Source organism: Hemiscyllium ocellatum, chromosome 15 (assembly GCF_020745735.1).
Source record: "Hemiscyllium ocellatum isolate sHemOce1 chromosome 15, sHemOce1.pat.X.cur, whole genome shotgun sequence".
Taxonomy (NCBI): domain Eukaryota; kingdom Metazoa; phylum Chordata; class Chondrichthyes; order Orectolobiformes; family Hemiscylliidae; genus Hemiscyllium; species Hemiscyllium ocellatum.
Window position 1 is genome coordinate 57,614,477 of NC_083415.1, and position 25,204 is coordinate 57,639,680.

Genomic DNA, 25,204 nt, shown 5'->3' on the forward strand with positions numbered 1-25,204 from the left:
TTATAAAATCATGAGGGACATGGATATGGGGTGAATAGCCAAGGTTTTTTCCTAGGGTAGGGGAGTCCACACCAGAGGGCATAGATTTGAGGTGGGAAGGAAAAGATTTAAAAGGGACCGAAGTGGTAACGTTTTTATACAGAGGGTGTTAGTGTATGAAACAAGTGGAGGCGGATACAATGACAACATTTAATAGGCATCAGGATGGAACATAAATAGGAAGGGTTTAGAGGGTTTTGGGCCAAAGTGCTAACAAATGAAATTAGATCAGTTTAGGATATATGGCCAGTACGGGTCAGTTGGACCGAAGGGTATGTTTCCTTGCTGTATAACTGTATGACCTCTGGAGCAGGTGGACTTGAACCTGGGCCTCCTAACTCAGATAAAGGAACACTACAACTGCACCACAAAAGCCACCTTTGCTCCTCACCTGCCTGTTCAGAATGTTATGTTAAGTTCAAGACCTGGGAGACTTGAACCCAGCGTCCTGGCCCACAGATAGGGACACCAGCACTGCACCATAGGAGTACTCCAATCTTCTCTTCTACACTGAGTTTAAGGGCCTATTTAATTACCAGTGGTAGAGAATAGACCATGACTGAATCTTAATAAGAAGAGGAACCTGTCTTACACATGATGTAGTTTATTCATAGAGTCATACAGCACGGAAACAGACCCTTCAAGTCCAGCTCACCCACACTAACCATGTTCCCAAACTAAACTAGTCCCACCTGCCTGCAATTGGCCCGTATCCCTCCAAACCTTTCCTATTCAGGAACTTATCTAAATGTTGCAACTGTACTCGCATCCACCCATGTCCTCTGGCAGTTCATTCCACACACAAACCATTCCCTGGGTAAAAAGGTTGCCCCTCATGCAGTAATTCAAGAATGTGTAGGAGGTTTGATCAATAAGTTTGCAGATGACACAGAAATAGGTGATGTGATAAACAGCACAGCGGAAAGCCTTAGGTTACAGGACAATATGGATGGGCTGGTCAGACGGACAGAATAGTGGCAAAGGGAATTTAATCATGAAAAGGATTACGGGAAATGGCAGGAAAGTGAATGTGAGGAGTGTTGGATCAGCCACAATCCTAATTAGTGTGTTTTGAGAAGATTTGTAGCTCAGGTTGAGGCTCTCGATGTAAGTTCGTTCACTGAGCTGGAAGGTTTGTTTTCAGACGTTTTGTCACCATACTAGGTAACATCATCAGTGAGCCTCTGGTGAAGCAATGGTGGTGTGACCTGCTTTTTATTCATATGTTTAGGTTTCCTTGGGTTGGTGACATGATTTCATGTGGTGATGTCTCAGGGGGTGGTAAGTGGGATCCAAGTCAATGTGTTTGTTGATAGACTTCCAGTTGGAATACCATGCTTCTAGGAATTCTCGTGTGTCTCAAATTGGCTTGTCCTAGGATGGATGTGTTGGCCCAGTCAAAGTGATGTCCTTCCTCATCTGCATGTAAGGGTGGGTCATGTCTTTTTGTGGCTAGTTGATGTTCATTTATCCTGCTGGCTAGTTTTCTGTCTGTTTGTCCAATGTAGTGTTTGTTACAGTTCTTGAAAGGTGTTTTGTAAATGACATTAGTTTTGCTTGCTTTTATATTGGGTCTTTCAAGTTTACTAGCTGCTGATTTAGTGTGTTGGTGGGTTTGTGGGCACCATGATGCCAAGAGGCCTGAGTAGTCTAGCAGTCACTTCCGAGATGTCTTTGATGTAGGGGAGAGTGGTTAGGGTTTCTGGATGCATTTGGTCGGCTTGTTTGGGTTTGTTGCTGAGAAATCAGCGGACTGTGTTCATTGGGTACCCATTCTTTTTCAGTACACTGCACAGGTGTACAGTTCTAGATCTGAACTGCTCTGTGCATGAAGAAGCTTTCTCTCACCTCCCATTTACTTCTTTGTGAATCAGTTTTAATCTGCACCCTCCCATTTTTGATCCTTTTAAAGGTGGGAGTATTTCTCACCGTCTACTCTGTCAAGATCACTCAGATTTTGAAAGCTTCAATAAAATCTCCTCTTGGCCTTCTTCAATCCAAGACTCCCGATTTCCCCGATCTACCTTCTTAAGTTTTTCATTCCTGGAACCACTCATGTAGACATCTTCTGCATCTTTCCAATGAGGTCACATCTTTCCTGAAGTGTAGTGCACAGCTGAGGTCTAACTGATATATGTTCAATGTGGATTCCTTGCTCTTACACCCTCTGCCCTTATTAGTAAAGTCCAGGAGGCTGAATGTTCTATTGACCACAGTGTCTACTCACTTCTATTCTTGAGAGAGCTAAATGCCATATAAATGCACTGGAAAGTTACTGGAGATAAAAGAGATAAGCTATGAGAGGTTGCGTGGATTATTGTCTGCACTTCCTCAACTATGATGCATGATCTAATTGAGATGTCAAAGACAATTAGAGGAATGGAGAGGGTACAAAAAAATAAGCTCTGTTCTCTGCAGAACAGGACAGTCTAATCTTAAAATTAGAACTAGGTCATTCAGATTGAAGCTGTATTTTTTAACAGTGAGGGTTGTAGAATCCTGGACCCTTTCTCTGCCAAATATCTGGAGGCTAATGCAAAATTTCAAAGCTGAGGTTGATAGAGATGGTTTTGGAAAGCCCAGGATTACAGGATCTAGTAAGGTGAATGGAGTTTGAAATTTCTCCACAGAGGTCAGTATCCCGTCACCAAGTCCCCCTTTATTTACACACGGAGAGTCCTTGGCACTGACCCAGCTCCCTCAGAGTCAGCTCTCAGCCCGAACACAATGTCTGACACTCCTGTTCTTATCTGTCAGCCAGGGGTTCCTGATTGAACCAGATTAACATCCCCAGTTACGGAACTCAGATTATTTGAGATCACCTTGTTACAATCACTACAGAATCAAGATAGAGATCAACCGTGGTCTTATTAAAGAGTGGAGCTTGGAGGCTGAATGTCCTCGCCTTTTCTGGGCCTTATAAGCAATAGCCTGGAAAAAGAAAAGAAAACGCGATAGTCATTTACAGTCATGGAATTTATACTTTGCAGAAATTAGCCAAGTTTAACACTTGGTCTGCTGGATTCGATGACCTGAACTCAGAAGGCAGGTCAAAGGGTCTCAACAATGGAGAGGAAGTTAACCAGGATTCCAGATCCTGATTGTTATCAATAACTCACGGAACTGGAAAAATACATGGCCAAATAAACAAACCTTGCGGATTTCAAATATTAATCTTCACTCATAGACAAATGAAAGGCTCCACGTATATGACAACTGTCACAGTGTATCCGGATTGGTGAAATGTATGTCAAAGACAGATTGCACTCTGCAACATGGTTGTTGTTGTCTGTGACTTTTTTTGAAGTAATGACACCAGGTATTGTCTGGTCTACTGCTGCAATAATATCACGTGTTTAACGTTGCTGTTTACTGAGCTCCTTCTCTAGGCCAGGTGTGTTTAATCGAGTAAATATGATAATTAACAAATGAAACAAAACACCCTGTCCAGATGGACTGCCATATGTCGGCTTTTGTGTCCTGTTATCAGTCCAGATACAGCAGGTTCATCCGCTGGCACAGATCAGTCTTTTGACAGATCTCTCCCCAGTCTTCACCCCACAATCCCCACAGTTTCTTCTCTCTTCTGCACACGCAGGTGGACAGGAGTCAGGTTCAAAGTGTGTGTGTCTCCTTTCCACATTTTGCATGGATTTTGTTCTCATATCCTGGTGAGCACGGCAATGGAGCTTATCCACACAGGCACACATGTACTCTCATCCTTACGCCAGCCTGCAACACACAGGCACACACAGTCCCATCTGCACACATACACCTGTATGAGCACACACTCACAGCCAAACACACATGTGTATGAGCACACACACAGCCAACACACACACTTCACGCTGCACTTACATGCTAAACACATATAAGTGCTTGTGATAGGATAGTTCTTAGTTACTGGACTTGATGATCTATTGAAAAACTTCTAATCTGACTGTGGCAGTTTGTGAATTGAATTCTGCTAATTAAATAAATCTGGAATTAAAAACTTCTACCCTTATTGATGATATCAGACTTTGTAATAAATGCAGATAGTTCAACAAAGCCCTCAGCTCTTGCAAAGAGCTAGTACAGACACAGCAGCTGCTTGGCCTTTTCATGCTGTAACCATTCTATAATTCAGTGTTAAGTTTGTTATTCTTACACAGTCCAAAATATATGTGACTTCAGACCCATAGCAATGTGGTTGACCTTAACTGCCCTCTGATGATAGAATCCGTTATTAAGGGTGAGGTTGCAGAATAATTGGAAGTGTATGGTAGAATGGGGCAGAGTGAGCTAATGAGCAAGTTAGACAAAGGAGAGCCAGTGGACATGACCTCTCTGGATTTCCAGAAGGCCTTCGACAAGGTGCTGCCCAGGAGGCTGCTAAATAAGATACAAGCCCAGGGTGTGAGAGGCAAAGTACTGGCATCGAGAGAGGATTGGCTGACTGGCAGAAGGCAGAGAGTAGGGAAAAAGGGAATTTTTTCAGGAAGGCAGCGTGTGACTCATTGGGTTCTGCAGAGGTCAGTGTTGACTTCAGAACTATTCACTCTATATATTAATGATCTGGACAAAGGGATTGAGGGCATTGTTGCTAAATGTGAATTGAATTAGGTTTATTGTCACATGTATTCACATCAGTACAGTGAAAAGTTTACACACGCTTACAGTGCTATCTTAGGTATAAAGTTAGTGACAGAATCTTAGTTGCAAAGCAGAAAAATTAAGAAAACAAAGTTTGAAAGTTAAGCATTACAGTCCTTCTCACTAAAAAGTAGAAAAACAAAGAAACACAGATAACAGTTCAACACCACAACCCATAAGCACCTGGCCATTGCTGGACTCACAAGGGTTCGGCCTCCCCGCTCCAGGCCTGACCTTGCCCCCACCTCTGGTCCATGCCTCAGCCCAGGCTGCCTACGTCAGCTCTCACCACCGCTCAGGATGACTGTCATCGACATCGGTGACCTCTCTTGCCACCATGTTGGGCTCTCTCTCCCTCCCTGACATTTGCCCTCAAATGACGAGAAATGTAGCTTCCGTGAGGAGCGGCCCCACTTTTCACCTTCTGCAGGTGACACAAAGGCAGGTGGAGGGACAGGTAGTGCTGAGGAAGTGGGAAGGTTGCAGAAGGGCTTGGACAGGCATGGAGAGTGAGCAAGAAGTGGCAGATGGAATAAAATGTGGGGAAGTGTGACGTTATGCACTTTGGCAGAAAGAATGGAAGCATAGACTATTTTCTAAACAGGGAAAGGCTTTGGAAATCTGAAGCACAAAGGGACTTGGGAGCACTAATTCAGGATTCTCTTAAGGTAAACATGCAGGTGCAGTTGGCAGTTAAGAAGGCAAATGCAATGTCAGCATTAATTTCAAGATGGCTAGAATACAAGAGCAGAGGTGTTCAGCTGAGGTTGTATAAGGTTGTGGTCAGACTGCAATTGGAATATTGTGAGCAGGTTTGAGCCCCATATCTAAGGAAGATTGTGTTGGAGTTTGAGAGGGTCCAGAGGAGGGTCAGAAAGTAATCCCAGGGATGAAGGGTTTGTGATATGAGGAGCAGTGGAGAACTCTGGGTCTGTACTTGTCGGACTTTGGAAGGATGAGGGGAATCTGATTGAAACATAGAGAACCCGACTCAGGCGACTGACTGTGTGGAGTTTGCACGTTCTCCCCGTGCCTGCGTGGGTTTCCTCTGGGTGCTCCGGTTTCCTCCCACAGTCCAAAGATATGCGGGTCAGGTGAATTGGCCATGCTAAATTGCCCGTAGTATTAGGTAAGGGGTAAATGTAAGGGTATGGGTGGGTTGTGCTTCAGCGGGTCGGTGTGGACTTGTTGGGCCGAAGGGCCTGTTTTCACACTGTAAGTAATCTAATCTAATCTAATACTGAGAGGCCTGGTTGGAGTGGACATGGAGAAGATGTTTCCACTAGTAAGAGAGACTAGGACCCGAGGGTACATCCTCAGAATGAAGGGATGACCCTTTTACAATTAAGGTGAGGAGGAATTTCTTCTGCCTGAGGATGGTGAATCTGTGGAACTCATTGCTGCAGAAGGCAGTGCAGGTGAAGTCATTGAGTGTATGGAAGACAGAGATAGGTCCTTGATTGGTAAGGGATCAAAGCTTATGGGGAGAAAGCTGGAGAATGGGGTTGAGAAATATCTGCCATGATCAAATGGTGGAGCAGACTCAAGGCTGAATGGCCTCATTCAGCTCCTATATCTTATGGACCTATAATTGAGCTCACAAAACCTGAAGGTAGCTCACCAGCATTTTCTCAAGGATAAATAGAATGAGTGATAAATACTTGCACCTCTAACAACACCATGGATGATTTTTTTTTAAAAACACACGATCTCAGGTAGAGTTTGCTAGATGTTTATCTCCCCTTAGTCTGGGAGCTCTGTATAATTTTCTATTCTCAGTTCCAGTTATCTGAAAGAAATGGAAGCCTTACATTTCATTGAGGCTTTATGAATTTGGGACATTCCCAACTGGGTCATGAAGTGCGGTCAGCCTTCTTTATCAGAAGTGAGAAGCCACTCACCCCCTGAACCACACTTAACCAGGAGACTGCCTCTGGCTCAGTTAAAGTTTGGATGAAGTATTTACTCAGTGGGGCCATGAAGGTTAATTCCGAAGGGCATGATCCTCTGTCCTTTCCATTTCCCAAATCATAGCCTCTGCTGTTAGAAATGTACATTTAGGAAGGTATCTGAAAATATGTTTGAGTTCTGAACGAATGAAGCTCATCATATCTAGCACTGGTGTCCTGACCCAGCTAATTAATTTATTTATAACTGGTCTACCTGCTTATCCTGAGCTGGGCTAATAATTTCTCCAGTTTTCCGGTCTACTTGTTGCCTTTATATCTCTTCATGAGCCATGTAATCAAACATTGTCAAACAAAGACCCAGCAAGGGGACATTATACAGTGACTGGGAGCACTGTATAGTGAACCGGAATAAGTGCTAATGTAACAGAGGCATATACTTACATTGGAGGCGGTTCTGAGGAGGTTCATTCGGTTGGTGATGTCTGTGGATGTAAATCTAGTGTCTGTTTGGGCAGCAACTCTGGAATGTCACCATTACGGGTGTCAAAGAGGTCTCAAAGGAAGAAATATACTACAAACTGCACTGTACTCCCCTGTGAGTGTCTCAGATTGTTTACTTTCTCCTTATTTTTCTCTTCCCTGTGGCTTTCCCGTCCTATCTCCACTTTTTTTGTCTCTTTTATTTGAACCTCACATTTCCTTTCTCTGACTTTCTCTTTAATTCTCTTTCACTCTTTCTCCTTCCACCTCAATTTCTGATCTGTTTAATCCTTGCCTCTGCCGCCCCAATCTTTTCCTCTCTGTTATTCCATCTTTCTCACATAGCTGTTAGCAGCTCCTTGTCTCTAACACCCACCTCAGATAGCACCATCTGCCTTCTTTGCTTCTGCGGGGGCTAGTGGTATTCTAAACCTTTCTCCATGTGGTAATTCACAGTTCAATGGTGCTCTCTTGCTGCTTTGCAGTGATCCAAGGTTCCTGCCTTGTCATGACTAAAATTAACAAGCTCGCGTTGCAATTAATTCCAGAAAATAGTCAAATGATCAGCCAAGTCAAAATGTAAACAGTCATTGCATCCCATTGTGACTTCTTTTGTCCACTGTTTAATTCTCTGTATCTTCACACTGTGATCAAATGCATCAACAAACACTGAAACATATATATCGCAGCTACAGATAAGGCTCAAGGTCATATATGTTGGCCATGGTTCAGCTGGAAATATTTGGTTGCTGCTTTTCCTCATTCCAGAGACTTCAACAATTAATTATGTGCCTTTAACATCATAAAATGTCCTGAGGCACTTCACAGAAACGTTCTATAGCAAAATTTGACATGAGCCTCTTTAAGAAGATATTAAGTCAGATAGAGTCATGGAGTCATACAGCACAGGAATAGACCCTTTGGTCCAACTAGTCCCCATTCACAAACTGAACTAGCTCCACTATCTTGCGTTTGGGCCATATCCCTCCAAACCTTTCCTATTCATGCACTTATCAGATGTCTTTTAAATGTTGTAACCATACCCACATCCACCACTGGTAATACATTCCACACACTAATCATTCTCCGTGCCCCCTTTAAAACTTTCTCCTCTCACCTTAACAATATGCCCCCTAGTCTTGGATTCCCCATCCTAAGGAAAAGAACCTTGCTATCAACATTACCTACGCCTCTCATGATTTTATAAACCTCAATAAGGATGATCAAAAGCTTTGTCAAAGAGGTATGCTTTAAGGAGTGTGTTAAGGTAGAAATGTGAGATAGAGAGGCAGAGAAGTGTGGGGAGAGCCCAGGCAACTGAAAATACAATGATCAGTGGTGGAACAATTCTCATTGAGGATGGTCAAGGGGTCAGAGTTAGAGGAGCACACATATGTCTCGGGATTGCAAGAGATCACAAAGATATACAAGTGGTGGCTTAGTGGTTAGCACTGCTGCCTCACAGCACCAGGAATCAAGGTTCAATTCCAGCCTCAGGCAACTGTCTGTGTGGAGTTTGCATATTCTCCCCGTATCTGTGTGGACTTGCTCTGGTTTCTTTCCACAGTCCAAAGACATGCAGGTTAGGTGGATTGGCTACACTAAATTGCCTGTAGTATTTAGGGAAGATCAAAGCCTAACTGTTTTTGGAGCATTAGTCAGGGGTAAATATAAAGTAGGGGAATTGATCTGGGTAGGATTCTCTTTGGAAAGTTGAGCCAAAGGGCGTGTTTTCACACTGTAGGGATTCCGTTCTACAGGGGTAGACCATGGAGGGCTTTGAAAACAAGCTTGAGAATTGTGATATCAAGAAAATCAATGGGTGGCGGAGAATCTGACCCAGTGTGAGTTAAGACACAGGAAACAGAGTTTTGGATGACCTTTAATGTATTGAGGATAGAATGAGGCCTAAAATACATTGGTGTAGTTGTGCCTAATGGTAACAGGTATGGCTGAGAGTTTTAGCAAGAAACAAACCAGGTCAGAGATATGATTTGGAGATGCTGGTGTTGGACTGGGGTGTACAAAGTTAAAAATCACATAACACCAAGGTATAGTCCAACAGGTTTAATTGGAAGCACTAGCTTTCAGAGCACTGCTCCTTCATCAGGTGGTTGTGGCACAACCACCTGATGAAGGACCGTCGCTCCAAAAGCTAGTGCTTCCAATTAAACCTGTTGGACTACAAACTGGGTGTTATGGGATTTTTAACTCGGTCAGAGATAGACAGGGGAGATTGTGTGGAAATTGGTGGCTTTAGCGATAGTGAAAATATATGGCTGGAAGATTAACCCAGGATGAAATATGTTATCAAGATTGCAAACAGATTGGTTCAAACTGGGACAATTTCCAGGAACACGGTGGAGTCAGTAGGTGGGGAATGGAGTTTGTTATAAGCCCCAAAAAACAATTTGGCTTTGATCTTCCCTATCTCTAATTGAAGGGAAGCCCTCTTCATCCAATACTGGGTCAGACAGGTAATCAGGGATGAAGAGAGGTGGTGGGTGGTAAAGCTGAATATCATGAACTGTAGTGTTCAATTAGCCATGGTGGGTCAGGAAAATGGGCTGAATGCCTATTTCTGTTCCTATGTTCAATGCCCATGTGAAAACGAACACAGTGTTTTCAGATACTATCACTGGTGGACTGTCTATTGATGAGAAATAGAAGGGGCCCAAGATTATATCCTTGGGCCACACCAGATGTCATGGCACTGGGCTAGGAAGAGAAGCTATTGACTGTGACTCCTCTGGCTATGAAGAGATGGACAAGAATAGGTGAGAGCAGTGCTGAGAAGCTGGAAGGCAGTGGAGAGGGAGGGATTGGAAGAGAATGGTACAGTCAGCTATGTGAAAGACCGCAGACAGACTGAGAAGTACAAGAAAGGAGAATTTACCTCAGTGTGTGAGTAGCTTTAATATGAGGCATTTTGATTACATGGCTGGGGCGGAAGATGCCAAGCTGAAGTTAAGAGTCATTAGAGCAAGTGACACGAAGAAATATGTTTGAGAAGGTTTTAGAGAGTGGATAGAGCTGTGGAAAGAGTAGGGATTTGGAAAGGGAATTTAAAGAGGGAAAAGCTATGAAGGCCAAAGAGAATCGAAGCTAAGTGGAGGATAGCGTGGTTGGAAGAGTGTGGGGAGTGTTGAACTGGAGCATAACGTCTTGGACAAGGAAGTCCCTCCTTCATTTTTCATCTCAGTTCGGGTCACCTTTAGTTTTCTCCAATTCCCTCATATCTAATCACAGCATTGTTCAGCTCTTGTGAGTACAGTACTGGTTAAATGAGAAAATGGATTGAAGAAAAGGGTGACTTGAAGTTCATTATATAAAACTGCTGAAGCAGCAGAGGGAGCCGCAGGCCAGAGTGTGGAGACATCTTGGAAACTGACCCCCTGCAGTTTCCCATATTGCACTTTCAAAAGGAAATGTTTAATTGACCATGGCACCAAACAACACTTCACTTAAAGGCCCTCAGGCAGAAACATTAAGGGGTGCTTAAAACTAATTAAATGCCACATTCTGTAGATTAAGATAATCCATGTATGAACTTTACCATTATTCCCTCCCCCCTCGCCAAAGATATTAGTTTCAAGGCTCTGCTTAAAGGGGCACTTTGTCCTTTCCAAGTTTTTAAAGCCAACAACACGCAATAATGTTTGGTGTTAGGATGGTGTAATCATGTCAGAAAACATGTTTGCATAACACTTCAAACCTGTAAATTCACTGTAAAAACATCTGGTGTAGATGCAGTGCTACATTCTGTGAGTAAACGCACCTCTGAGGCCTGAAGGTTGAGGGTTCAAGACCCATTGCTCACTCCAGAAATCTGAGGATGTAATCCAAGCTGATACTTCAGAGCAATATTGAAGAGGTACCATACTGTGCAGATGAGATAACGAACTGATGTCACATTTTATTCTCTTGAATGGACATCAAGTATGTACTGATATAACTTTGAAGAAGTTATCACCTGATGAAGGAGCGTCGCTCGAAAGCTAGTGTGCTTCCAATTAAACCTGTTGCGGACTATAACCTGGTGTTGTGTGATTTTTAACTTTGAAGAGGAACAACCAGGCCTCCTGGTCAATATTTATCCCTCAAAGACTAACACTTCAAAAACAGATATACTTTATTTTCCCATGGTTTGTGGTAGATGGTTTAGTGCAATTTGGCCACCACATTTTCCACATTACAATAATAACTACACTTAAGGGTGTTTTTTGAGGACCTGGGTCATGATAGGTTCTATCTAAATTCAAGTTATTCCTTAATTGCCATCTGACAAAGACAGTATGCCTGTCATATTGCATAGAACAGGCCTCCTCTCCCATTTTACTTAGATCAACACAATACTTGACAAATCCCTCACCCATTCTCCTTCACCTCCTGTCAGTCATCCAATCCTCTTTCAATCCTACTGCACTGGCAATCAAAGATAAAGAAAAACAAATACAAAACTCATGCACCCTCTGAGCTTGGCTTTTTTACTCACCAATTCACATTACGTGAGCAAAGAAACGAAAAAGAATTAGATTTAGGATTATTGTCACATGCACTCACATGAGTGCAGTGAAAAGTTTACAAGTTTTGCCATTTATGGCACCATCTGAGGTACAAAGGTACTTAGGTACAGACTTTTAAGTGCAAATACTCAGGAAAAATTAGAAAAGTTAAAAAATAAAATGTCCAGCTTTATAGACCTTCACACCATCTTACATCCAAAAGTACAAAATCATAGGATTAAATTGGAAAAATAAAGAAATGAAAATTTCAGGATGATACCAACCCTGTCCACACTGACACCTACCCACCAGACTGTGTTGGGCCTTACCTCCCGTCGACACTGGCACTTACCCACCAGACTGCACTGGGCCTTACCTCCAGTGCACACTAATACCTCCCCACCAGACTGTGCTGGGCCTTACCTCCCGTCCACACTGACACCTACCCGCCAGACTGCGCTGGGCCTTACCTCCCGTCCACACTGACACCTACCCGCCAGACTGTGCTGGGCCTTACCTCCAGCTTACACTGATACCTACCACTAGACTTACTGGGCTTTACCTCCAGTGCACACTGACATCTACCCACCAGACTATGCTGGGCCTTACCTCCAGTCCACACTGGCACCTACCCACCAGACTGCACTGGGCCTTACCTCCTGTCCACACTGACACCTACCCACCAGACTGTTCTGGGCCTTACCTCCCGTCCACCAGACTGTGTTGGGCCTTACCTCCAGTGCACACTGACATCTACCCACCAGACTGTGCTGGGCCTTACCTCCAGTCCACACTGGCACCTACCCACCAGACTGCACTGGGCCTTACCTCCTGTCCACACTGACACCTACCCACCAGACTGTGCTGGGCCTTACCTCCCGTCCACCAGACTGTGTTGGGCCTTACCTCCCGTCCACACTGGCACCTACCCACCAGACTGTGTTGGGCCTTACCTTCCATCAACACTGGCACTTACCCATCAGACTGCACTGGGCCTTACCTCCAGCGCACACAAATACCTCCCCACCAGACTGTGCTGGGCCTTACCTCCCGTCCACACTGGCACCTACCCACCAGACTGCACTGGGCCTTACCTCCCATCCACACTGATACCTACCCACCAGAATGTGCTGGGCCTTACCTCCTGTCCACACTGACACCTACCCACCAGAATGTGCTGGGCCTTACCTCCCATCCACACTGATACCTACCCACCAGACTGCACTGGGCCTTACCTCCTGTCCACACTGACACCTACCCACCAGACTGCGCTGGGCCTTACCTCCTGTCCACACTGACACTTACCCACCAGACTGCGCTGGGCCTTACCTCCCGTCCACACTGACACCTACCCACCAGACTGCACTGGGCCTTACCTCCTGTCCACACTGACACCTACCCACCAGACTGCGCTGGGCCTTACCTCCCATCCACACTGACACCTACCCGCCAGACTGAGCTGGGCCTTACCTCCCGTCCACACTGACACCTACCCGCCAGACTGCGCTGGGCCTTACCTCCCGTCCACACTGACACCTACCCTCCAGACTGCGCTGGGCCTTACCTCCCGTCCACACTGATACCTACCATTAGACTTACTGGGCTTTACCTCCAGTGCACACTGACATCTACCCACCAGACTGTGCTGAGCCTTACCTCCCTTCCACACTGACACCTACCCACCAGACTGTGCTGGGCCTTACCTCTAGCCCACACTGATACCTACCACTAGACTTACTGGACTTTACGTCCATGCACACTGACATCTACCCACTAGACTGTGCTGAGCCTTACCTCCCGTCCACACTGACACTTACCCACCAGATTGTGCTGAGCCTTACCTCCCATCCACACTGACACCTACTCACCAGACTGTGCTGGGCCTTACCTCCAGCCCACACTGACACCTACCCACCAGACTGCACTGGGCATACCTCCTATCCACACTGACACCTACCCACCAGACTGTGCTGGGCCTTACCTCCCATCCACACTGACACCTACCCACCAGGTTGTGGTGGGCCTTACCTCCCGTCGACACTGGCACCTACCCACCAGACTGCACTGGGCCTTACCTCCCGTCCACACTGACACCTACCCACCAGACTGTGCTGGGCCTTACCTCCAGCCCACACTGACACCTACCCACCAGACTGTGCTGAGCCTTACCACCCGTCCACACTGACATCTGCCCACCAGGCTATGCTGGGCCTTACCTCCAATCCACACTGATACCTACCCACCAGACTGTGCTGGGCCTTACCTCCAGACCACACTGACACCTACCCACCAGACTGTGCTGGGCCTTACCTCCAGTCCACACTGACACCTACCCACCAGACTGCACTGGGCCTTACCTCCCATCCACACTGACACCTACCCATCAGACTGTGCTGGGCCTTACCTCCCATCCACACTGACACCTACCCTCCAGACTGTGCTGGGCCTTACCTCCAGCACACACTGACACCTACCCACCAGACTGTGCTGAGCCTTACCACCCGTCCACACTGACATCTGCCCACCAGACTGCACTGGGCCTTACCTCCAGTTTACACTGGCACCTACTCGCCAGACTGCGCTGGGCCTTACCTCCAGCCTAAACTGACACCTACCCACCAGATTGCACTGGGCCTTACCTTCAGTTCACACTGGCACCTACTCACCAGGCTGTGCTGGGCCTTACCTCCAGCCCACACTGACACCTACTCACCAGACCGCGCTGGGCCTTACCCCCAGCCTAAACTGACACCTCCCCACCACACAGCGCTGGGCCTTACCTCCAGTCCACACTGACACTTACCTACTAGACTGCGCTGGGCCTTACCTCCAGTCCATGCCAGGTTTCACCTTGAGACTCTCGTGTCCAGGAGCAGATGCAGGAAATCTGAAATAAAAACAGGAAATGCTGGAGAAATTCAACAGGCCAGGCAGCATCTGCAGAGAGAGATAGAAAGGGAGAGATGTGTACACATTTAGATTGTTTGTGACAGAAGGCTCCTGAAGAAAAGCCATCAATGTGAAACACTAACTGTGTTCCACTCTCTATGTGCGAGTGTATACTGTAATTTCCAGCCTGTTGCAGGAAGCTTGAGATTTCTTCCTTGAAATCTACCCACCAGACTGTGCTGGGCCTTACCTCCCTGAATCATGGCTAAATTTGGTGATTCCTAACCCTGGCGTTAATTGAGGATCTGATTTGTTTCTTCAGCAGAGCTTAATTTGGATAAACGTGTTGAGCCACCAGATGTTGCTGCAGCTTTACTTCCATCACTCCCTAAATTAGAACTGCCTTCCCTGCACTTTCCTTCCTTTAGTGTCTCCCAGTCTCTCTTTGTGTTGGCCCAAGCTACAAACAGTAACATCCACCAGCCATAGTTTCTGACCGCTTCATTGTGCGCCCACCAGGAAGGTCCGACATTCTTGATCTCTCCCCTCACCGGAGGGGGTCAGTGACCCTCAGGTTAAACACACCTCCAGTTGTCCCTCTCTAAAGGGCGAGAGAGAGGCCCTTTGATCCTCTGTAACTGTAGAGGCTATGTGGCTTTGTGCCACCATTCTTGCTGAACACAGACAGTGACTAATGATCACTTACTGTATTGCAGCAGAGACTGTGGCATTGTGGGAATGTCACGGAATTTGTCAGTCAGGCTAACCAACACCGCACCTGATGGAATTAAATTAATTTAGTAAATCTGGAATTAAAAGCCACTCTCAGGAACTGATTTGTTACAAACCCATCTGATTCACTAATGTCCTTTAAGGATGCGCATCTGCAATGGCCTGGCCTACAAGAGACTCCAAACTGAGAGCAACGTGGTTGACTCTTAACTGTCCTCTAAAAAGCCCAACAAGCCACTAGGTTCAAGGGCAATTAGCCCTTGGACAACTAACACAGGCTTTGACATTGATAAGGTTTCACAGCTGAAGCATTTTGTCTCATGCAGTGTGACATTTCTCAAGAAGGAGACAATGTCTGCCAACCAGAAAACTGGCTAACATTCCCCAGGGTAGGGAGGATGGGACTCTCTGCTCATGGGGCCTTCAATGCTGGGGTGTGCTCACTTTGGACATGTGAGAGATGAGGCCTTTATAAAGTGCAGTCTCACTTGTGGCTCAGTTATTAGCCAGTCAAAACTCCCCACACAGTACTGAGGGAGTGTCACATAGTCTGAGGCGCCAACTTTCAGATGAAGGATTAAGAAAGTAAAATTGCATTCTGAAGAAGACACAAGGACACGCCCTAGCCTGAAATAACATAACAAAAATATAAAGAGGGAAATAAATGCAAGGGGTTTGGGATAAGCAGAAGTACAGCATGAAGATTCGTGTTCAGATGGATTGGCAGAGCAGGTTTGAAGGGTCAAATAGCTTATTCCTGTTCCTAGTTTGGTTGTTTCTGAAACAGATTATTTGCCCATCATCACTGCTATTTGTGGGAACTTGCCGTAGTCACGTCTGCTGCTGTGTTTCCGACATTGACAACAGTGAGAACAGTACATGGCAGAAATTCTTCATCACTGGGCCCTCAGGTTGGACAAAGCAGGACAATAAACACTTGGTCCTTCTTCAGTGCAGCAAGCACACTCCTCAGCCACTTGAGCAGAGTGCAGTCAGGCAGAAATCCATGGCTGGGATCTTTTCTGAATATGTGGGGCTAACTTGTCCCTTTTCTGGGGCTGACTCAGTGCATGAGGAGATGACGGGCTATGAGGAGGGGGGGAGAACAATTTAAACTGCTACTGTAAGGAATAACATCACCTGAAGACTCGCTGGTCAGATGTGAAAACACTTGACCAGATGGGATGACTTGTCTCGTTGACGTGTGACCTCCAATCTCCCCAACGATCCTCACCCCAACCCCCACAAGTGCCTCCCTCCACCCATCTGTCATTTATCGTTGCTAAAAGCAGATTTCCCTTCAGGCAACTGGAGATGAACTCACACAGACAGAGGGCAGAGACGAGCCAGGGCAGCTGGGGGGTGGGGTGCTCTATCCAGCAAGACAGACAGACAGCCCATCTTCCATCTGACCATGTGGGGCAGGCGGGGACAGAGGAATGGGAGGGGGGGAAAATAAAGCCAAATAATGATCACGCAACATGTTGCCTGGCTTGGAACAGGTGCCGTACACAAAAGGGAAACCTGGGATAGATGCAGACGAGTAAACGCTGATGTTCCAACTCTGCAGACTGCTGAGGGTTTTTCATTGTGCAGCAGCTCCATACTGGGCATGTGTGCAGACAGCAGCAAGATCGACAGAAGGAAGCAAAATGAAAATATCTGTATCCATCTCGGGCTCGGTTTGAGTCAGGGCTCTGACAGGGAAGGTGAAAGGGCACACGGGCTGCTGCCAGAATGAAATTGATATCTGATTTTTTTTTGTGTGTGGTGCTTGAGGGAATTGTTTCATTTAAAGTTTTAGTTTTGCAGCAGTGTTCCAGCGAAATTTCAAAGCACGCTTGGCTCTTAGCTGATATAACCCCCAAGGCTCTTTTATACTGAATGTACAACACAGAAACAGGCCATTCAGCCTGACAGGTCTGTGCTAGTGCGCATGCTCCCACAAGGAGTCTCCTTCATCTATTTATTCTGGTAATGTCTTCAGATCCCATGCACATCAGCTAAGCTCAGGCAGAAAGCAGATGAGTGGGAATTTACTTTGCCAACCCCATCCTTAGGGTCAATCTTTATTTCATGAGCACCCTCACCCTCTCACCCCCCTGTCCCTTCCTATGAAAGTGGATGTGTGATTTGATTTAAAAAAGGCCACTAGTTTCATCACTTCACACTGTGAGCCTTTCTTAGCTGAGGTACTGAATGAAAGAGCTGGGAGGTTTTGCATAAAACACAGGTCAGGCTGCAGTTGGAGCACTGCATCCAGTTCTGGTCACTGCACTTTGCAATTATACAAGAGAGATGATCCACCGGGAGGTTGACATGGGCTGCAAAATTTGAGCTATGAGATAGATTAAAGTTATTTTCTCTGGAGTGCAGAGGAGAAACAAATGAAATTATGAGTGCTCTCCTTAGTGTGGAGAAAAAGGTTCTATTCCTGAAGGGAATAGGGGAAATGGATTTACACTAAGAATTGGAAACTTTAGAGTGGATTCAAGAGAAATCTTCTCACCCAGAAGGTGGTGGGGATCTGGAACTCACTCCCTCTGGTGGCAGTAGACATTCAAAAGTGTTACTGTCACTGAATCCCCTGTTATCAACATCCTGGGGTTTGCCACTGACCAGAAACTCAACCGGTCTGGCCACATAAACACGGTGGCTACAAGAGCAGGCCAGAGGCTAGGAATATTGCCACATGTAACTGTGCTCCTGACTCCCCAAAGCCTGTCCACCATTTAGGAGGCACCAGTCAGGAGTGTGATGGAGTACTCCCCACTTGCCTGGATGAGTGCAACTCCAGCAACACTCAAGAAGCTTGATGCCAGATCAGCATGCTTGATTGGCTCCACATCCACAATAATCCCTCCACCAATGATGCTCAGTAGCGGCAGTATGGACTATCAACAAGATTCACTGCAGAAAATCACCAGATACCAAGATAGAACCTTCCAGAACCATAACCACTTCCATCTTGAAGTGTTTTCTATGTGAGCATTGACAATTCATTCAGTAATAAAATTGGACTTCTCATGTATTCTTACCGCATCTGGTATTAATTTCTGTATTGACATAAGTTTTTTAACACTTCCCTAATTCCCCTAGTCCAGACTGAAAATGAATAGACACATAATAAATAGGGAATCAGACTTGGCATTGTCCGTTCTAATGCTTTAGTGTTACACTGGCCAGTACGATGACCTACAGGGCCTTATGTTTAATAGTCCTCAACTCATTGCAAACCCCTTTCCTCAAACAGTTAAGGAAGAGTTACCAGACTTACAAGAAGAAAACCCAGTACTGCATCAGAACTCAAATGAAAGAGGAGAAAGAGCAAGAGTGTGGAATTAATTTGACAGCTCTTTTAAAGAGGTAGTATTGACTCACTAGGCTGAATAGCGTTCTCTTGTCATTCTATAATTTTGGGCAGTTGGGTCAGGATTTGGGTTTTTTTCTCTCTCTCCCTTGAAATGGCCCTGTCTTATGCCATTATGAATGGGAGGAGGACGATGAGGGTGTGTAAGACCCCTCCTGGAGTAATAGTAATCATGGTTTAGCTCTGGATTGACTCTCACAGCTTATAGAATTGGTTTTAGAGAATACAGTTTGTGCTTCTGGGTTCCTGGTAGCTGGGAAAAGGTGAGAAGACAGACATTGATGGCGTCCATCCAGGGTCTTAGCATATCCTTTGGGGTCCATGTGTTCACTGGTGATGTCAAGCTTGTCCTCAGAGCTACCTGCTTTGACCTTTCCACTGCCAACATCAAAGGTACACTACAGTTGGCCAATGCTCATCCAACATCCAAAATCAGAAGAACAGAAATTTCCTCCAACTCAATATTGGGAAGAACAAAGTCTTGATTGTTGGTCCCTGCTCTGTTTCCTAGCTACCAACACATCCCTTCCCCTGGCATCAGTCTAAGACTAAATCAGCTTCCTCTCAAACAAGGAGTCATATTTAATCCGGAGATGAGCTTCACACCTCATCTCTGCACCATCACTAAGACTCCGCGCATTTCCAGCACTGCACCATTATCTCATCTCATTTGATGCTGAAACCCTACCCCAGAATCCTCTGGCTGGCTATACCAAGATTCCCTCACTGTACTGAGACCCCGTCACTGTACCAAAACCCCCTCACTGTACCAAGATCCCGTCACTGTATTGAGACCCCCTCATTGTACCAAGACCCCCTGACTGCCCCAGAATCCCCAGACTGACTGCACCGAGACGCCCAACTACACTGAGACCCCCTGACTGACTGTGTCGAGACTTCTGACAGTACTTGAGACCCCTGACTGCACCAAAACCCCCGACTGACTGCACCAAGACCCTTGATTGAGTGTACTGAGACCCCCGACTGTACCAAAACCCCCTAAATGACTGCTCTGAGACCCCCTGACTGTACTGAGACCTCTCCTGACTGACTGCACTGAGACCCCTGATTCAGTGTACTAAGAGTCCCTGACTCACACCTCATGCACCTGGACTGACTGTACCAAGAGCCCCAGGCTGAGTGCACTGAATCCCCCTGAATGGACCAAGATTCCTGACTGTGCTGAGAGTCCTGAGTAATTGCAGAGCCCCCCTTGACCCAACTAAGGATTATACCCCTTTGACTTTGAGGGCACTGGTTAGTGCACATGCTGTATGTTTGTTGTGTCCACTTAAATGTGCAATTAATGCAGTATGATGCCAAGCAGCAACATGTCCAGCTCCTGAATGTTCACCACTGAGAAGCAAAACAAGTCTGCCCTAAAAGGCACGTCACTGTGAGCATTAAAGGTCGGGCTGAGGGGACCAACTGCAAAAAGACAAGGCATTACAGGGTTTGCATCCACCTGGGCTCAAGGTGAGTGAGAGTGAGTGAGCAGCTCTGAGATACAGTCCAGTAAAATCCATGAGCTGGCTGTCAGTCCATGTGTGCATTGTGTCCATGTAGCAGCATTGCAATGATAGGCACCTTTGTCCTCTACAATACACTGCTGAAGCATGGAAGAATTGTAAGTGGACTGGAGATGTTCCCTGATGATAGGACAAGGGCAATACTGATACAGATCAGGTGCCAATGTCTGTGCTTTCAATCTCTGGTGCACACCCTGCGATGTGGGTGCTGGGCGTCCACAATGATGAACTGGAATATTTGGATATCTTCACATCGTGAATTCTTCACAGTTAATTTCCATCCAACAGTTGGGACAATGGGAGCCAAGAACAAAAAAAATTACAGCTCAAGTTCAAGCCTGGACCGATCCTGATTCTCTATCTAAACCTGTCGCCTATTTTCTAGGGATCTCTATCCCGCTATTCCCTGTCCATTTACGTATCTCTCTGGGTACATCTCATCTGACATATGAATGAAGAATGTTTGGGCAGTAATGAGGGTGCTAATGAGCATTAATCCTCATTCACAGGCCTCTCGCTCACCGATCATTAGTGAAGAGCTCACCTTGACGTCCGGTATTTGGTTGGAAAATGCGACTTGACATTCTCGACATTGAGAAGGCCCTCACTCTACATCTCACACAACTCCCCAAATTTCTCACCAGAACCCACTTTGGCTTGGGCCTAGGAAGATTCCATCATTAATATTCAAAACGAAAAGCCTGCCTGAATTATTCCATTTCACATTGGGATGCCTCAGGAAAACAACTGCTCACTAACAGCCAAGTACTGAGAGGAAGGCTGACCTCAAAAGGATTCAAGATTTAACAAGGATATCCTGTAGAAATAAAACCATCAAACAATTGCTGAGCTGATCTAAGTCAGCAACTGTTGAAAGATCCTGTATTGTCTCTGGGCCATGGGTGAAAGGGAGACTTTATTGCAGATGATGACAGAAACCACACCCTTTCCTTACTGACTCAACCAATCCCTCCCTGAGAGTTTGCTTCAGAATTCCCTGTTATAAGAAAGACATTGGCTCTATCCTAACTCACATCAAGTTCCATTCATCCGTAACCGATATAGCAACTCAGAGAATCACAAGACAGTTTAGAACATGGACTGATATGACTAGGAAGGGTTTAGAGGGATATGGGCCAAGTGCTGACAAATTGGACTAGATTAGGTTGGGATATCTGTTCGGCATGGACGAGTTGGACCGAAGGGTCTGTTTCCATACTGTACATCTCTATGACTATGACTCTATAACTCTCTGCTCACGTTGGCTCTCAGTCAAGCAACATCTTGATCTTAAAATTATATTGGGAGAAAGCAAGGACTGCAGATGCTGGATGTCAGAGTCGAGAGTGTGGTGCTGGAAAAGCACAACAGGTCGGGCAGCATCTGAGAAGTAGGGGATTTCCTGCTCCTCGGCTGTTGCCTGACCTGCTGTTCTTTTCCAGCACCACAGTCTCGACTTAAATTTATATTCCTTGTTTTTAAATCTCTCCAAGGCCCCCTTCCCCCTCCCAACCTCTGTAATCTCTTCAAACCGAGGGCACTTCAAGTTAATCCCACTCCTCCAAATCTGACTCATGAGCATTCTCACATCTAATTGTTCCAATAATTGGTGACTGTACCTTCAGCTGTCTGGGTCTCAGACTCTAGAATTCCATTCCTATACCTTTCCCTTTCTCCTTCACATTATTCCTCACAATCTACCTCTTCGATCAAGCCTTTGGATGTCGGAACAGATACCTCCCTTTGTGGCTCAGCGAGTGTTTTACAATGTTCCTATGACATGTTTCATTAATGTTAAAGCACTCTATAAATGTGAATGTACAATTATAGGTGTTGGCCATTCAACTTCTCTCTGTGGCCCCACCATTCAGTAAGTTCACAATGGATTTGATTGTGACCTTAGTTCCACATTCCCATCACTGAAAACCATTGACTCCCTTGTCAGTCAAGAAACCATTTACCTCCTTAAAAATATTCCGTGACACCTCCCCCACCCCACAACCTCAAAGGCTCTCTGGAGAAGGGCAGCACAGTGGCTCAGTGGTTAGCACTGCTACCTCACAGCACCAGGGATCTAGGTTCAATTCCACCCTTGGATGTCGGTCTATCTGGAGTTTGCACATGCTCCCAGTGTCTGTGTGGGTTTCTTCCCACAGTCCAAAGCTGTGCAGGCTAGCTGAATTGGCCATGCTAAATTGCCCATGGTGTCCAGGGATGTTTAGGTTAGGTGCATTAGCTTGGGATAAAAGTAGGGGAATGGGTCTGGATGGGATACAGTTCGGAGGATTGGTGTGGACTCGTTGGGCCAAATGGCTTGTTTCCACACTGTAGGGATTCTGTGAATTCCTGTGAGAGTTGCAAAGACTCATGACCCTTTGGGAGAGGAAAAAAAAACCCTGCTCATCCCAGCCTTAAATGGGAGACTCCTGACTTTGAAATGGTGCTCCTTAATTCCAGTCTCTCCCACAGAGAGGGGAGCACGCTTTAAGCATTCACTCTGTCAAATCCCCTCAGGATCAAATACGTCTCAATAACATTACAAGCACACGCTGTTGTTAGAGCAACTGCAAATTAAGATGAGACACTCTCTCCCTCACTGCTCCACTTGTTGCATTCATAAGATTCCAGGTCCCACACGTGTGTGCGAGAGACACTGAGGCCAAATTGAAGACCATTTCAAGAGAAGAAGCTGCGAAGAAACAGGGAAATGTTGGTATTAATTAAGCTGGTTCTTGGCTGGTATGCCTGCACTATGAATTGGCCATGGGTAGGGAGGGGGTAGGTGATGGGGGTGGGGGGGTATGATGGGAGTGGTCTACGAGGATTGCCACTCCCCATTACTATCTGACCATACCATCTAAAAATACACTAGGAAAGTGGTGGGCAGCACTGGGATTGAGACCAATGTGAGGTAGTCTTCAGCACCTTTGTCTCACCAACTGGCATGGAAATCCCAGCATGAGTGAGGAAAGCAGAGGGCGAGGGAAAAATCAGGGAAGCTATCTAAAACCCTTCAGCCAGTATTGCAAATGGACTTATACCTCAGCTAACAATGATACGCTCTTCTATATTCACTGTCAGCAGTAATCCTGGCAGTGAAGTGTCTCCTCAGCTGAGTCCCAGCTAATACCTGGGAGAGATGCCATCTGATTCAGCGCTAATTAATTGTGGTGCATGCTAAGCATCTTCCTTCTCCTCTGTTACCTAAACAATGCTGCATCTTAAATGCTATCACCTGCAACTGTCTGGTTTCCATAGCAATTGCAGATCTGTGAGGTCTCACTTCAGTATGAGGCCAGCTGCCAGTTATTTTGGAATTCACATACACAAGAGGATCCCATGCTGCCTTAAAGGGATTTCAACCCCTTACAATCAAAGGCTGTTTATTAGTCATTATTTGAAACCAAAGCCTCACTTGCCATTACATCTTGCATTAACTAATACCCGAGTTGTACAGCATGATATGCTTTGGGTTCCAGGCAAAGTTCAACTGGAATTCATCGATTATAATGAAGCTGCTATTCCCTCTCGACTGTCAGCTGTGCAATACTCTTGTCAGTGAGTTCAAAAGTCATAGATTCTTGTCCCACTCCAGAGATGTGAGCATTGGAACTGGGACCGACGCTCCACTTTAGCACTGAGGAAGCCCCCTGAGTTGTTACAGGGGTCATCATTGTCCGGATGAGCAACAAAACCAAGGCAGATGTGCACACGGTCAGATTGTGACTGTGGGAGCTTGCTGTGTGCAAATTGGCTGCAAAAAAGCCCCAGGAGAGTGGGCCCTCTTCAATTAGCTGCAAAATACTTTGGGACATCAGGTCAATGCGAAGTTGCTGGAAATGATTCAAGTCTTTCTGTGGCTTGATTGACACATGCAAGCAAAGAGCAAAAGCAGGCCATTCAGCCCATCGAGCCTGTTCTGTCTGTGTATTGGACTCTTTCATCATCAACCTTGGTTTTTGTGTTTATGACAAGGGAGAGAGTTTCAGATGTTATATGAATAGCCCTCTGTGGTTCTGATCAATTTTAATGTGGAGTTTTAAGAAAACTCCAAACACCAATCCTAATTATCCTGCGTCGCCACGACAACTGTGATCAAGCTGTAATCTCAAATCCGCATTCCCACCCACCCCAATAACATTTCACCCTGCAATCTAACGGGAATCTATCCCCCAGGAGAAAGTGAGGATTGCAGATACTGGAGATCAGAGTTGGGAGTGTGGTGCTGGAAAAGCACAGCAGGTCAGGAAGCATCCGAGAATCTATCCCCCTCTGCCTTTCCACCATTTGAAGGTTTTGCTTCCACAACCTTTTCAGAAAGAGATTATTAAGCATGAGAAATAAAAATTTGGATCACCTGTGTTTCAAATGGGCAGGGCTTATGCCCAAAACGTCGATTCTCCTGCTCCTCAGATGCTGCCTGACTTACTGTGTATTTCCAGCGCCACACTCTTCAACTCTGACCTCCAGCATCTACAGACCTCACTTTCTCCTGGCCCCTTTCTTTGAGCCTAATTCAAGATTGGCCTCTAAATAAAAACATCTTTTCCACACCTACCCTGTGAGGACCCCCTCAGGATCTTTTATGCTTCAATCAAATCATGTTTTACTTTTCTAAGTTCCACCAGGTACTGTCTGACCTTGCTTCATCAGACAACCCACCCATTCCGGGTATGAGGAGGAAGTGCGAACTGCAGATGCTGGAGAGTCAGAGTCAAAACGTGCGGTGCTGGAAAAGCACAGCCAATCAGGCATGATCCGAGGAGCAGGAGAGTCGACGTTTCAGGCATAAGCCCTTCATAACGTTGACTCTCCTGCTCCAAGGATGCTGCCTGATTGGCTGTACTTTTCCAGCACCGCACGTTCCAGGGATTAGATTGGTAAACCATCTGGGTACTCCTTTCTGGTATTCACATTCTGATGCCTAGACCAAGGCTTGACTGTTTCCACCGAGACTATTTTGATCCTGCCTCCTTCTGCTCAATCCAGTTGTAACTCTGAAGTCTTGGAGCAATCTTTGCCTGGAGTTGTGTGTCTAAAGCATTGAACAGCTGACTTTCTCTGCCAGAGAACTCCCCTGACCAGATGGGGCCAACCTTAGCCAATGGGCCTGGA